At 34.6% G+C, this 14,006-nt stretch overlaps 1 protein-coding gene across 8 annotated transcripts in view; it reads left to right on the top strand.

Annotated features, from left to right (window-relative positions):
- DMD (dystrophin) overlaps nucleotides 1-14,006 on the top strand; it is a 2,262,230-nt gene that overhangs the window by 816,411 nt on the left and 1,431,813 nt on the right. The gene's annotated exons all lie outside the window — the stretch shown is intronic.

Below are 14,006 nucleotides of genomic sequence, written 5' to 3'. Positions count from 1 at the left end.
TTATCAAAACTACACTATGAATGGGAGTTTAGAAATGATAGCCCCGATCCTATTGGTTAAAAAGTATACATTTTTAGAGACTCATTGATTTTTTTTAAAGACAGCAGTTCTATTTAATTAGAGGTTTATTTGGCACAGTTAATTGATGCATGAGGCTGAAAGTTCTTAACACTGAAAGATTCCCCCGGGGAAACATGTTTCAGGGCATGGTACTGCCCTCTATCCTTGGCTAGTTTCCTTGCAAAGCTGAACAAAGGAGACTGGGTGAGAACATTTCTGTGACTCAGCCTCAGATTCAATTAAATCCCCATCCACGTTTTCACAAAGGCTAGTTGTATAATCTTGAACAAGAAACTTAATCAGTTTCCTCATTGTCAGTAAATAAAAATAATTCTGCCACACATTTCTGAGTGTTTACCATATGCCATGTGCACACATTATATGAACTAGTAAAATCCTTGTAATGACTCTTGGAGGTGGGAGGTGCTATTTTTATTCCCATTTTAAGTTTAAGTATATCCACTCTTTTCTTTCTCCCCCTCTCCCTCCCTCCCACTCTCCTGACTCTCTCTGACTCTCCAGGCTCTTTTTATCACCATCCTCCCATTGAAACTTATAAGACTTCAAGAATAGGTGTGTACCTCCTAAAATAAAAGCACACAAGCCAAGACAAAGAAATAAGTTTTCCTCTCCTTATTATCACTTTATTGACTTGCCTTTTCCAGAAGGTTTTCTCCAATGCCTTTTCTGGCAGCACATTTTAACCTCGTTACCATTTCATTAAGGTGTTACTCAGGTATGATTCCTTAATGAAGTAATTATAAATGAATTTAATTTTGCTAGACCCTATTTGTTCACTCTACTTTTGTCTAAATATTACAAAATATATAATATATCATAAAATATTCATTAAATTCACTTATCTGTTTTATTTAACATGATCCATTGAAAGAAATCTAAGTTATCCTTTAGAAAAGAAGCAGCATGAATCACAATTGGTAGAGAATGATATGTTCTGCCTGTTTCTAAAGGAAGCATATCAGAAGATGATGTTGCACATAGTTAGGTTTGATAAGTTTATGTCTTAACTTTTTACTAAGAACATTTTTTCTAGAATTTCTCAGACAGGCTGAGCCTACACTAGCTCCTACAGGTTGTATCTGATCCACTTCAAATGAAGTCAAGACAGGCCAATTGGATTCCATTAGAGGATTTCATTCAAGTGTTTACTTGGTAGTCTACAAGGAAGGGTGAAGTTTTCCATAGTAAGGGAGAGAGCCATCCGAGTGACTGTCCCCTATGGAAAACATAAAATTCATTAATTATCTTCAAAAGTTCCAATATCTTAGAAACATCAATTATTCTTTTCTGTCCCAAACTTGGAAAATCTGATTTATACTCATTGCAGTATATGAACATTGTGAGGTGCGGCAATCTAACCCTGCCTCAGGATCCCTGCCTATAAATGAGTTTTTCTCATTAATTTACCAAGAAGAAATACTATCTGGTGTGAACCCCTAACTTTCCTGCATTGTATCACTTAACTGCCATCCATCGTTGGATGGAGAACATCCTTTTTATAGTTATAATTCACTCCTATTTTTATGACTTTGATCATTCCTCTCCTTCTACTCTTAATCTTACATCAAAAATCCCCAATATCTTTTTCACCTTCAATTTCTCTCTCTCTCCTGGAGCCTCACCCTGTCCAAAACTTCTATAGACATGCACCTCCTCTCCCCAAACATACTACTCCATTGTATCTTGTTAATATACTATTATGTGAGACTTTCTTTCACTGACCACCTTCTGTAGGCTATGCGTTATTCACTCCTTTATTTATTCAACAGATAATTATACTTAGTCACCAAATCAAATGGCTTTTTCTCACATCTCAGTCTTTCTACCATCATTGAAATACTTTTCTCATAGCCCCTAGACTGAGTAGGTTCTTCTCTATCTCTGAATATTGTATATCTCTTTCATTATCTGGCTCTTTCTCTTCTTCCAACTCTCTGAGCATGAGTCTCATATAACCCTTTTATTTGTACACACTCTCTCTTCTCAATATGATTTAATCTCCTGGCATCAAGCTGTATGAGGGTGACCATTGTATCTGTGTTTTCACCATTTCCAATCTCTCTTGAGTTACAGCCACACTTCCAACTCATTTTCAACTCTTTGGTATGTATCTATACCTTGATTTCCACGGATTTCTCAAACCTGGTATGTTCTGAGGTGAACTTTGTTTCATTGCTAGCAAACCTGTTTCTTGTCCTTTTTATGTAAATGAAGATATTACTCAGTAGTCACTGAGACTTCAATATGTGACATGCTCTTTTGTCTCTATATTGATCTGATATTCAATAATGAGACATGTAAAGTCAATTCTTTCTTCACACCATTTCTCCACTGAGTTATATCCCCTCAATATCCATATGTGCCCTCTGGTTCAGGCCCTCAATACACGTCTTCTAGATTACAGAATTAGCTTTGCAATCAGTATCACTTTCTTTAGCTTAGCTCCCTTAAATCAGATTAAATTTCCTTATTAACAGCTTTAACAATATCATTCACAAAACTTTCTTCATTTCCTTTTCCTTTATGACAACTCCATCCATTCTCCTAAATTTCATCAAGAAGCTCCATGATCTATTAACAATTTATATTTTGACACTTATTTCACACTAGGCTATTTCATGTTTTCTTTATTCCAACCAAATTAAGTCACTTACTCTCTTCCATCGGTGCAAAACAATTTCCCATCTTAGCTTTTATGCTTCTCTCAGCCTAGAGCCACTTTTGTCTCCTTTTCAAATTGACCACTTTAATCCAAATTTCAAGGCCTAACCCATAAGTGGCAGAGCCTGGGTTCAAGTTCAGGTTTATCTAACTTCAAGCCCATGTTCTTCACACTAACCAACACTGAATTTTTTCTACCATGATTCTTAATTATAGGAATACTCGCACATGGAGTAGTATTTGTTTACGTAATCACTTAACACTTATTTATTAATCACTTACTATATGCCAGGTATTATTGTAGGACCAAGTGACTCATCAATAAACAAACATCCAAAATCATTCCTACCCTAATGGAGGGCATATGCTCATGGGAGAGTCATAATATGAACAAGATAAATAGTATAAGTAAAGTAATATTTCAAATAATATGTAGGTAATATGCTTAAGTAAAGTAAAATTTACTAGTAAGTACAATAGTAAGTGCTAAAAAAAAAATAAAAGAAGAAAGTGGACTATGCAATATGTGGCAGAGAAAAGTTAAAATTTTAGATTGGGTGGTCAGAAAAGGACTCACTAAGAAGTTAAATTCCGAGTAAAGATTGGACTGTGTCTGAGCCCTAATAGTGGACCAGATCACATAGAGCCTTAGAAGTAGTGGTGAGGACTCAGGTTTTTATTACCAGTGAGGTGGAAAGCTATTGGAGGAGTGACGTAATCTCACGTTATTTCTACATGGCTGCTGGGTAGAGAATAGACCAAAGGGAGCAAGGATGGAAGCAAGGAAACTAGTTAGAATGCTTTTGAAATAATCCAGGTAAGATATGACAGGACCTTGGATCTGGATTATTTCCTTTTTTTCCCATTTTTTTTATTGTGGTAAAATACACAACATAAAATTTACTCTCTTAACCATTTTTAAGTGTACAGTTCAGTGATATTAAGTACATTCATAAAGGTGTACCACCATCACCACCATCTAGCTCCAGAACTGTTTTTGGGTTTCTTTAGGAAGATTAGCCCAAAGCTAACATCTGCTGCCAGTCCTCCTCTTTTTGCTGAGGAAGATTGGCCCTGGGCTAACATCTGTGCCCATCTTCCTCCACTTTGTTTTATATGTGGGACGCCTGCCACGGCATGTCTTGACAAGCGGTGCCATGTCTGCAGCCGGGATCTGAACCAGCAAACCCCGGGCCACCGAAGCAGAACGTGCACACTTAACTGCTGCACCACTGGGCCAGCCCCTCCAGAACTCTTTTCATCTTGCAAAACAGAAACTCTGTATTCATTAAACAATAACTCCCCATGACCCCCTCCTTCCAGCCCCTGGCAAGACTGCCATTCTACTCCCTGTTCCTATGAGTTTGGCTTTTCTTTTCTTTCTTTCTTTCTTTTTTTTGAAGATTCCACATATAAGCGTAGATCATGCAATATTTCTATTTTTGTAGCTGGCTTATTTCACTTAGCAAAATGTCCTAAAGGTTCATCCATGTTGTCACAAATGGCAGGATTTCCTTCTTTTGTAAAGATGAACAGCATTCCATTGTATGTATATTCCACATTTTCTTTATCCATTCACCGATTGACAGATATTTAAGTTGCTTCCATGTCTTGGCTACTATGAATAATGCTGCAATGAACAGGAGATTGCAAATATCTTTTTGAGATAGTGATTTTATTTCCTTTAGATATATACCCAGAAGTGGGATTGCTAGATCGTATGGTATTTCCATTTTTAAAGTTTTGAGGAACCGTCATACTGTTTTCCATAATGATTCTATCAATGAATATGATGTATAGAATATAATATTCTGGATATGTTTTGGACAAACTGCAGAATTTGAAAATGCAATGTAGAACGCGTGTTTGCTGTATTCCTTGAGAATATTTAATTGTGTTATTGAAAAACCGAAGGGGATAGAGAAAACTTCTAAGAGGCATTAAGCATAAATCATAAGTAAACTATTAGATTATGAGATATAAGTGAAACTCATGTGTTAAACTTAGATACTGAGGAAGCAAATAGCTTGTGAGACGTAGGCAGAGGTCTAAATGTGTGTTAAATATAGATAGTAATTAAAATTCAACAATCTTTCTACCCATTTCCACCTCCTATGTGTATGTGTAATTTCAAGTATTCACTTTTTTTCTTATTGTGAGAGAAACTGAGCATCTTTACATGTGCTTAAGTACCAGTATGATTTCTTTTTCTGGGAAGTTTTCATATGCTTCCCAATTTTTATCAGTCGAGGACTAGTATCATTTCTTATGAGTTTGCAGGGATTATTTATATATTACAAACAGCCATTTTTTGTGGCATGGAATACAAATAATTTTCAGTGTATTACTTGTCTTTTGAATTTTTTGTGCTATTTTTCTCCATTCAAAATGTCATTATTTTATGTCAGGAATTCTTTAATCTTTTACGGTTTTTTGTGTCGGCAGGGGGGCAGTCATATTTATTTAGGGCTCTGCTATCGAAGGGGTGCTTAAAAAAGATTCTCCCATGGTTTCTTCTAGTTTTATCTTTTAAACGTTGATCCCACTAAAACTGGTGCAAGTTGCAAAGTTGAGAACAATTTTAATATTTTTCCCAGAAGCTACCCAGTTGTTGAAACCATCTATCAATTAATGCACATTTATTATAATCTAAATGTATGCCTCTTTTAAGAATGAGGAAGCATTTCCTAGAAGCTCCCTAGCATATTTCCCCTCACATTTAATTGGACAGGATTTTGTCACATCCTCATACTTAAACCAATAAGAGGAAACAGAATATACTACCATGACTGGTTTAAACCAATCAAAAGTTAGGCATCCTTGAATCACATAGCCAAATGGAACAGAGTGATTCTTGAATTAAGTCAGATTCTTTTAGGAAGTAGAGAAGAAAATGGATATTCTGTAGACAGCTAGCAGTTTATGTTAAACTATCCCAGGGCTTGCTGGAAATTGTGCCCAAGGCCAGAAATTTCTCTATTACCCAGAAAGTTGTTGAGATGAACAGAGACATGCAGTTGATATTCCAAAAGCAGGGAAACGTTCATTTATGAAACCACATTTATCCAGAGAAATATCACTTCTTGAGAAGGAAAGTACTAGTTGAGCAGAGGAGCAAGCACAAAGTATGGCATCAGAGAGATTTAGGTTCACATTCCAGCTCTGCTGCTTTCTAGCTGTGTGGCCTTGAAAGAGTTTCTTGCCCTTTCTGGACCTTAGTTGCCTCATGTCTGTTACGATAATTATAACTAATTCATAGAGCTGTTAGGAGCAGTAAGTGAGATGAGTTATATAAAGAACCTTCCATGGTGTAGGCACGTTGTAGGTTCTCAAAAAATGGTGCAAATATCGTGATTACTACTTTAAATATATCAGGAGTTAAATGAAATTTTGTGGTCCAATCTGAGGACCTTATTATATTTTTATCAGTTCTTCTATAGGAAGATATAACCTGGGCCCTAAACTGATTTAGAAACAAACTTTCAGATCATAACTGTGTAGAGGTTGGCAGTCTCCCGAATTAATATGCTAGATAAAGGATACTAAGGAAATGGATGTACTTTTTAGTTCTGAAGTTGCTGAGAAATAATCTTGGAAACATGCAAAGTAGAATATAGCAATGCTCCTTCTAAAGCAGAAAAAACCACTTCTGGGTGGTTTGAGGCACAGTGCTCCTGTGTAGGGAGGAGGTGGGGGAAGAGGAAGTTCTCCACTCTGTCTCTGCTGTTGCCCCTCCCAACACGATTTGTCCCTTAGACTGAATACAGGTTGTACAGAGGAATTGGCAAACAGAGGGTGCAAAGCCAGCCAGTGGGGAGCACTCCTTAGGTTAAAAGCACCATTGATTTGCTTCGTGGAAGCCTTTTACTTTCTGAAGTGACTGAACAAGTGACCTAGAAACAGAATAGTCAGGTTTGAGCTCAGCTCTAAAAATCAGTACACTGAAGATTTCTAAGCAGAATTTTGAAACTGGAGGGAACTTTAGAAAGAATATAGGTAATAATATTACTTTGGACAAATACACTCTTTTCCTTCAAATTTTTATCTGTGAAATGGAAAAGGGTTTGAAAAGAAACCTACCTGGCTAAGTAACATTATCAGATGTGTTTTAGAATTTTTCAATGTCAAGTATATAATATTCTTGTATTTAGTCAGATTTTTGAGTCAGATGTCCAAAAATTAGAGGTGTAGATTTCCTTTATTTACTCCGTATGTATGTACTGAGCACAGACTGTGTACTAGAACTCTTTTGGTTGCTGAAAGTCTTTCAGTGAACAAGATGGACAGGCTACCTGCTTTCATGAAGCTTAATTTGTAGATAGGAAAAGAGACCAAAATGTTTTAAAAGTCAAATTAAAAATGACTATGAATTTTTTTAAGCACTATGATGGAAACAACCAAGGGTTGAAACTTTGAAAAATTATGGAAAGATTATGGTTAAAGGAGCGTTCTATAGCTAAAAGTATCAGTTGAGCCTTCTTTTGAGCTGAAAACAGCTCTTGAGGGCAAGACAAAGTTAATCCAGTTCAAACTCTAGCCCTGCTATTTTAATAACTATCTGTTGGACCTGAATATATCATTTTGTTCCTCTATGACTTGGTTTCCTCATCTCAAAAATAGAGATATTTTCTACTTTTTGTGGTATAAAAATAATTAATGCATAGTGTATGTGGAAAAAGACTTCACTCCTGTTCTTAAGCAACAGGCACAAATTAAGTGTTTAAGGGGGAAGAGATATTTTTAATAAAGTAGGTCAACTTTCCTGCATTTTGCATTACATTTATAAATTATGATATAAACTTAAAAGTAACCTAAATCCAAAAATGCAGAATACAATTCAATTTTTACTTTTGGCAAAGATGCTTGGAGTTTCTGGAAAAGATGATAGATAGTTTAACCGACTGTGCTGGAAGCTGACTTTTCCCGTCTGTCTCTTGATACCAGAGTTAGCCCCAGAGGTGCAGCTGTGGATGATACAAAAATGGAGTCAATTTCTGCAAAACAAGGATATCTGAAAGTTCCTATTTATTTCATGTTCATTCCATTTTATGTGGCTTGATGGGTTTATAAAGGTTGAAAGAATTATTGGATGGAACCAAGCTAATCTGTTTGCATAACAATCTTAAAAGAAAGTCAGGTGGGGGCAGCCCCATGGCCTTTGTGCGCTCTGAGGTGGCGTCCCACATATCATAACCAGAAGGACCTACAGCTGGAATATACAACTGTGTACTGGAGGGCTTTGGGGACAAGAAGAAGAATAAACATAGATTAGTAACAGATGTTAGCTCAGGTACCAATCTTTGAAAAGTAAGTCAGGTGGCTTATTTGTAATCATTAGTATATTGTTTGGATTGCCTATGTAGATGGGATGTATTATGTCTTGTTTAACTTATTTTTGATCTCTTAAAGAATATTAATTCCAAACATTTGTTTTAACTTTTTTGTGTGAAAAAAATAAATCTTGTGGAAGCATGATGTCATAAGAATGTATATTAAAATTCTGATTCATCTTCTTCCTATGTGATACAAATGTTTGTCTCTTAGCTCACTTGTATAGTATAGTCATGCTTATCTTGTTCTCTAGTTATCAATGCCATGTAGCAAATCACCTCAAAATTTAACAGCTTACAAAAATAACAGTCACTTTTGTCATTATCTCTCATGATTCTGGGGGTTTACTGGGCTCAGGGCTTCTCATGCAATCGCAATAAGACAGTAGCAGAGGCTGGAGCCATTGCAAAAGCTTCTTTGCTCACATGTCTGGTAACTAAGGTTGGAAATTCTGCCAAGGCAATTGGCTGAAACATCTACATGTGATCTTTCTATGTAATTTGTGGTCTCTCACAAGATGCTGGCTGGCTTCCAAGAGCAAATTATCCAAAGAACACCAAGCGGAAGCTGTATTGCATTTTGTGGCTTAGTCTTGGAAGTCACAGTATAATTTGCTCCATGGTCACAGGTCCACCCATATTCAAGGGAAGGGAACATAAACCCAACCCTTGATGGAGAAGTGTCATTGTCGCATTGTAAGAGGAGTATGTAGGATGAGAGATCTCATTGTATTCAACTCAAAAAAATACAATCTGCCACAATTTACAAGATTCTTAAGAGGGATAGTGATCAGCTGAGAAAAGTAGTTAGCATGGTGACTAGCAGGTGTTCAATAATGAGTACTCTACTCATTGGTGACTGTAGTTGTTTTAAGTAAGCATGTATACATCTTCAAATGTCTAGTCTCCTGAATAACTAAGAAATTTGAGAGTATCTTTGCCCTTAAGTATCACCAAATAAGTTTTGCAGTGGCGATCAATTGCTTTCCAACCCAAGTGAAATTTCAAATTCACTTGGGAAGAATTTATATGTGTTATTTAATATGAAGAATATTAAGCAGATGGAGCACCCCCCATCCTCTTCATTTTATAGGCGGAGAAACTGAATTGCAGAGATAGTAAATCATTTAACTAAGGTCACAGAGTAGAAATGTTAAATATAGGACCTGGTAGCTTGAAGTTTGCTGAATATGACTTCTATCCTAGGATTGTAAATATTTCAAGCTATTTAACCACATTTTCCAATTTTCTGTAAAATAACTAGTTTCACATTCATTAAGTAATTTAATTTCCTATTTTTCATTGATTTATTGTTTATTATAATCTTTTTGCTTTCAGAAAGTATTCTAGTATTATTTCTCAATTAAAAATTATTAACTCCATTTTTTAATGAAACCATGCTCAAAGTGAGGTAACATCAAAACTAAGATGTATGACAACCTTGATTGGAAACTTATTTTATATGGATATATTTCTTGAAATGCATAGTTAGCAGATACTCATGTAAGATTATTCCTGTTACAGAATTCCATCAGAACATATCCTTACATATTAGTTTGTGGTCTTTGCCTAGGAATAATATTAGTGCAAAAATGGAGTAATGCTAAGTTAATCAACATAAATTTTTTATCAAACTTGCAGGGTAACATAGGTAAATCTGTGTTAAATCCACTGTAATCATGTCTCAAATCTACTGACAAATGTTTTATTTCAACTAAAACTTTATTCATTTGAGCTTGTATCTGTAAAGAAAAAGGTAAATTCTTTTGAAGGGATATCTTATTTAGTAGTAATTAACTTAGAGTAATTGTGAAACTAACATGCCGTTAGTGCTCATATAAAGTATTTTGGGTCATGGTGAACTTAGGCTAAGCATGCAGACATCAATTATTTTAAACTATGAAAATATTATAAATTAAACCCTTGAGGAGAGAAACTATCTTTGAAAGGATTAATGATGAGTTGATGGTATTGTTATGTGACTCCTTATTTCCAGATCATCTGTCTGCTGATTCAGTTACAGAAAGTCATGTTCCTCTTTTACCTATATCAAATCCAAATTTGGAAGATTAGTGTTTTAAATATTTATTTCTATTAGTTCAGTAATTCCTGGTGTAATGATGCCTATGATGAGAGCTATATATAAAAATAGGATTACTTCACAATAAAATTTACTTACAGTGAACATTTATGAAAATGTTTATTAGGTTTCTCTGGGATCTCTGGTTAATTTAAAATCTTAGTACATTTTGTCTTCATTATAACATATCTCAAGGAATTTTTGGCTGAAAGATTAGCATTATAAAAAGAGGACTTTAATTAGAAATTGCTATATTGTGGGTCAGATTGCTAAATCCAGTGGCAATTATCTGCTTCCTGAGATACGTAATTCTCCTTCTAAAACATTAAAATTTACTTTATAATACCTCCAAAAGTCATTTCAAGAGGAATTTTGGACCATTAATAGAATTAGAAATAAGATGTGCCCATGGATTCTTCTGCTTCTATTTCGTCATTTGAATTTCATGTGAGCTGGGCAATTAAAGGCTTTTTAACTGTTTGGTACCTCAAACAGGTGAGGAATAAGTACGCCAGAAGCATTGTAGTATTACCATTAATTTACTAATCGCTCATTGCCCGCTTGATCCTAGAAGCCAGGAATGAATGTGAAAGAAAGTATTTATTAAGCTCCTAAAAATCTTAGTATTTTTCTTGCTTCACATTCTATGATTATAGTAATTATTTATTGAGTGGGTGAAGGTGTTTAGTAAGGCAGTTCTTTTTGTATCATGTATTGGTTCGAATTTATACATAAAAGATCATAAAGTTAAAAGTCAAAAATGAATTTGGAAATTATTTGCAACATTTATAACATACAATATTTTAATAGCCCAGTATATATAAATAACTCAGAATATCAATAAAAAAAGCAGAACAACTCAGTAGGAAAATTCACAAAGAACATGAACCAGAAAATGACAGAAGAAAAAAAAAGCCAGTATATAAGTAAGTATATAAAAACATTCCACCTAGCTAGTAATAAAATATATACAACTTAATGAAGTTGTTTTTACCTACCAGATAGGCAGATTAGAAGGGTGACAGTACTCACAATTTTCTAGAACATGAGGAAACAGGAAATCTCATGAGTTATGAAAGGGATTATGACAGAATAAATTGATATCACCTTTCTGGAGCATAATTTTTAAATAAATTACAAAATTTTAAATATGTAAAATCTGAGACTTACATTCATAACTCTAGGTATTTATCTAAGGCCAATAATCTGACGAGTGCAATGATGTAAGTAAGAAATAGTTAAAACGCTTTCTAAAGAGTGAAAGTTTATGGTTCCATACAAATTTTAGGATTGTTTGTTCTTTTCCTGTAAAAAATACCATTGGAATTTTGATAGAGATTGCACTGAATCTGTAGATTGCTTTGGGTAGTATGGACATTTTAACAATATTAATTCTTCCAATCCATGATCATGGAATATCTTTCCATTTATTTGTGTCCTCTTCAATTTCTTTCATCAATGTCTGATAGTTTTCAGAGTACAGGTCTTTCACTTACTTGGTTAAATTTAGTCCTAGGTATTTTATTCTTTTTGATGCAATTGTGAATGGAATTGTTTTCTTAATTTCTTTTTCTCATACTTTGTTATTAGTGTATAGAAATGCCACAAATTTTTGTATATTGAATTTGTATCCTGCAACTTTACTGAATTTATTAGTGCTAACAGTTTTTTGGAGGGATCTTTAGGGTTTTTTATATATAATATCATGTCATCTGCAAATAGTGACAGTTTTACTTCTTCTTTTCCAATTTGGATGTCTTTTATTTCTTTTTCTTGCCTAATTGCTCTGACTAGGTTTCAATACTATGTTGAAGAAAAGTGGTGAAAGTGGGCATCCTTGTTTTTTTCCTGATCTTAGAGTTGAGTATGTTGTTAGCTATGAGCTGCTCATATATGGTCTTTATTATAAGTAAGACCTTAATATTCATCAGTATGGGATTGGTAAAATTTATAGTAAATATATTTAATGCAATATTGTGAAACTTTTAAAATTCATGTTGTAGAGATATATTTATTTCCATGTTGTAAGGATAGCCCTGATATATGGTTAGATAAAAGAGAAAGTTGCAAATAGTGTATGAAATATAATTATACATTAGATAATACCTACATAAATAAATACATATTTATTTGTATGTGCATGTTTATATACATTCAGCTACACACATATACTGCCAATAGTGCTAAACACTTATATAAGTTTGTGTCTTCTGTTCTAATTGAGGTGTATGGACTGACTCCAACAACCCTTTCCCTTCTGTACCCACTTCTCTAGTCCCATTCCCATAACTAGGACTCCAAATCATGATACACACTACAAGTATATATACTCATTTAATTCTCACCCAGTCCTATTTGTAGTTATACGTGGATCCCATTAGGTTTAATAGAACATTCCAAAATTTAAGGAGATAGAAGTTAAACAAAATATCTGGTGCATATTTAATTTAGGTTGTTGCCTTCAAATCCATTGTTCTCCTCCCTACAAGTCCCTGGAAGGAGAAGTAACCATGCCTCTTAGGATAATATTGATATGAAATCACACAATGGATGAATTGGGAGCAAAAGACCAACTTTTCAGTCGAATTGTCTTTGGTAAAACCAGAAGTCTATTTTGTTAAACTTTTTCTTGTTTCAGTCTTTCTCTCAGATGGAAAAAATGTATATGCTATTTTGTTGCTATTATTCAAATTTCTTGTAGTTTACTGACGTGAATAACTCAGATTTAATTATTGCCTTGGGTATATCTGATAACATTTCATTTTTGCTTCTCTGGTGCTAATTGTTTTCACTGGAAATTTAACAACTTAGTAACTGGAGTTTTACCACTTGATTTTTAAGGAAATAAGGCATTATTATTCAATGACCTTTGAAAAATTAAGGTAATAAGTCTAAATAGCCTCCTGTTAGATGAATAGTTACATTCATTCCTACATTCAGTAAATGGTTGTTGAGTAATTATTATGTACTAGGAGCTACACTAAAGCTACTTACTAGGATAACCCGATTCTAGTTTGGAGATTTACAAATGTATCACAATACACAGGGTAAGGACTGCTGTTGGAATGTGTTAGTGGCCACTTAACCATATTTACTGTCATTTCTATTAGTTATTCTATGTCAGGCTACCAAATCTCAGTACCTTAAAACAACGTGTTCAAACCACATGTGCGTTGTGTCAGCGAGGGAACTCTATTCATCGTGGTCATTCAGTGACCCGACCTGATGAAACAGCCACCATCTAGAATATTTCCAGTCACTGTGCAAAGGGAAAGAAAGCTCTAGATTTTTTTTTATTGAGGTCATATTGGCTTATAGCATTGTGTAAATTTCAGGTGTACATTTATTATATTTCATTTTCTGTATAGACTTCATCGTGTTCACCACCAATAGTATAGTTTTTATCCATCATAAGACATGTGTGCCCCTTTATTCTTTTCACCCTCCCTCCACTCCCTTCCCCTCTGGTAGCCACTAATCTGTTTTCCTTATCTATGTGTTTATCTTCCACATATGAGTAAAACCGTGCAGTATTTGTCTTTGTCTGACCTTTTTACTTGGCATAGTAGGTCCATCCATGTTGTTGCAAATGGCATGATTTTGTCTTTTTTATGGCTGAGTAGTATTCCACTTGGGCACTTGGGTTGCTTCCATGTCTTGGCTATTGTAAATAAGGCTGCCGTGAACATAGGGATGCATAAATCTCTTTGAATTGTTGATTTCATTTTTTTTTTTGCATCAATATCCAGTACTGGGAAAGCTGGATCATATGGTATTTCTATTTTTAATTTTTTGAGAAGTCTCCATACTGTTTTCCATAATGGCTGTACTAGATTGCATTCCCACTGGCAGTG

The sequence above is a fragment of the Equus caballus genome, chromosome X, assembly GCF_041296265.1.
Source record: "Equus caballus isolate H_3958 breed thoroughbred chromosome X, TB-T2T, whole genome shotgun sequence".
Taxonomy (NCBI): Eukaryota; Metazoa; Chordata; class Mammalia; order Perissodactyla; family Equidae; genus Equus; species Equus caballus.
This window is presented reverse-complemented; position numbering and strand designations above follow the sequence as displayed.